The sequence below is a fragment of the Myotis lucifugus genome, unplaced genomic scaffold, assembly GCF_000147115.1.
Source record: "Myotis lucifugus unplaced genomic scaffold, Myoluc2.0 scaffold_19, whole genome shotgun sequence".
In the NCBI taxonomy this organism is placed as follows: domain Eukaryota; kingdom Metazoa; phylum Chordata; class Mammalia; order Chiroptera; family Vespertilionidae; genus Myotis; species Myotis lucifugus.
Window position 1 is genome coordinate 8,904,835 of NW_005871067.1, and position 1,914 is coordinate 8,906,748.

Consider the following 1,914-nt stretch of genomic DNA (forward strand, 5'->3'; position numbering starts at 1 on the left):
GCAAATAAGCAGCTTTTGGTTTGGTGCATTTTTAGGCAATATTTTGACTATCTGGTTGATGGGTTTGAGGGGAGGGGATATATGTAATGTTTTCAACAATAAAGATTTAAAAAATAAACAAATAAATAACACCTCCTACCCCGCCCCCCAAAAAAAGAATCGATCAATTGATTAAAATTTTTTAAATTAAAAAAAAAGAAAGAGTTCTGGCTGCTTGGTACCGCTCCAGAAAGAAGACCGGAAGTGTCTTCTCTGAGGCATCTGATCACCACCCAAAAGAAAGAACAAAAAATAGTGACACTATCTCCCCCCTCCACCCCCAAGGAAAACTCTCCAGGCAACAACCTCCTGAGAGAAGCCACAGTTTCTATGTTCTACCCCAGACAGCCTCCAATTAGCTTTCTAGTGCTCCAATTTTACATGTAAGTAGATAGCTAAGGATCACAAAATATTTGAGAAAAATATCTAGAAATCAAGAAAAAATTAAGAGCAATGCAATTTGGTTGATACAGACAATATGTAAGGCAAAGAAACCTCAAAAAAGCCTACCATCTATATCAACATAAAGAAAATACTGCACCCATAAAATAAAAACAGGATATACACACACACACACACACACACACACACACACAAATAAGAGAAACATGCAAATTAACCATCACTCCGCCACACCCACCAGCCAATCAGGAGCAAGTATGCAAATTAACCCAACTAAGATGGCAGCGGCCATGGAGCTGGCGCAAGCCCCCATCGATGGAGGAAGCCAAGCTTCCCACCTGCCCTGGCCGGCCCTGGGCTCTGCTCAAGGCTACAAAGTTTCAATTATAGAAGATAAATAAATCCCAGATACCTGCTTCCAGCCAGCGCTGGACTCCGCCCAAGGAGGCACTGAAAAAAAAAAAAAAAAAGGAGAGGCTGGGAGCTTGGATCGCCGGGGGGGCATGGACAGCCTGAAAACAGCCATCAGCCCCTCACCCAAGCTGGCCAGGCACCCCAGCGGGACCCGCCCCCCCGCACCCTGAAGGGGCTGTGGGCAGCCTGAAAACAGCCCTCAACCCCTCACCCAGGCTGGCCAGGCACCCCAGTGGGGACCCTCACCCTGAAGGGATGTGGCCAGCCTGCAAAAAGCCATCAGCCACTCACCCAGGTTGGGTAGGCACCCCAGCAGGACCCCCCTCCCTGAAGGGGGTGTGGCCAGCCTGAAAACGGCCCTCAGCCCCTCACCCAGGCTGGCCTGGCACCCCAGTGGGGACCCCCACTCTGAAGGGGGTGCGGGCAGCCTGAAAAGGGCCCTCAGACCCTCACCCAGGCTGGCCTGGCACCCCAGTGAGGACCCCCACCCTGAAGGGGGTGCGGGCAGCCTGAAAACAGCCATCAGCCCCTCATCCAGGCTGGCCAGGCACCCCAGTGGGGACCCCCACCCTGAAGGGGGTGCGGGCAGCCTGAAAAGGGCCCTCAGACCCTCACCCAGGCTGGCCTGGCACCCCAGTGGGGACCCCAACCCTGAAGGGGGTGTGGCCAGCCTAAAAACAGCCGTCAGCCCCTCACCCAGGCTGTCCACACCCCAATGGGGTAAGGGTCCCCACTGGGGAGCTTGACCAGCCTGCAAACAGCCATCAGCCCCTCACCCAGGCTGGCCAGGCACCCCAGTGGGGATCCCCACCCTGAAGGGGTGTGGCCAGCCTGAAAAACGGCCCTCAGCCCCTCACTCGGGCTGGCCAGGCACCCAGCAGGACCCCCCCCCCCTAACCCTGAAAGGGACTGTGGCCAGCTTGCAAACATCCATCAGCCCCTCCTCCAGTCTGGGCAGGCACCCCATTGGGACCCCCACTCCTGTTCAGAAACCTTTAAGGTAATCAGTGGCCCCCAACTTTGTACTGGCCTCTATCTTTCTAATTAAAGGGTATTATG

General features: G+C 54.0%; 1 protein-coding gene across 4 annotated transcripts in view; it reads right to left on the minus strand.

The window, feature by feature from the left end:
* SPART (spartin) overlaps positions 1 to 1,914 on the minus strand; it is a 61,698-nt gene that overhangs the window by 45,116 nt on the left and 14,668 nt on the right. The window contains exon 1 of one of the 4 annotated variants that reach the window (XM_014452956.2): positions 854 to 875. The exons of the other annotated variants lie outside the window; for them this stretch is intronic. The gene's annotated coding sequence lies outside the window, so the exon portion shown is untranslated. Of the gene's footprint in view, positions 1 to 853; positions 876 to 1,914 lie in introns of those variants that run through there. 4 annotated transcript variants of the gene reach the window in all.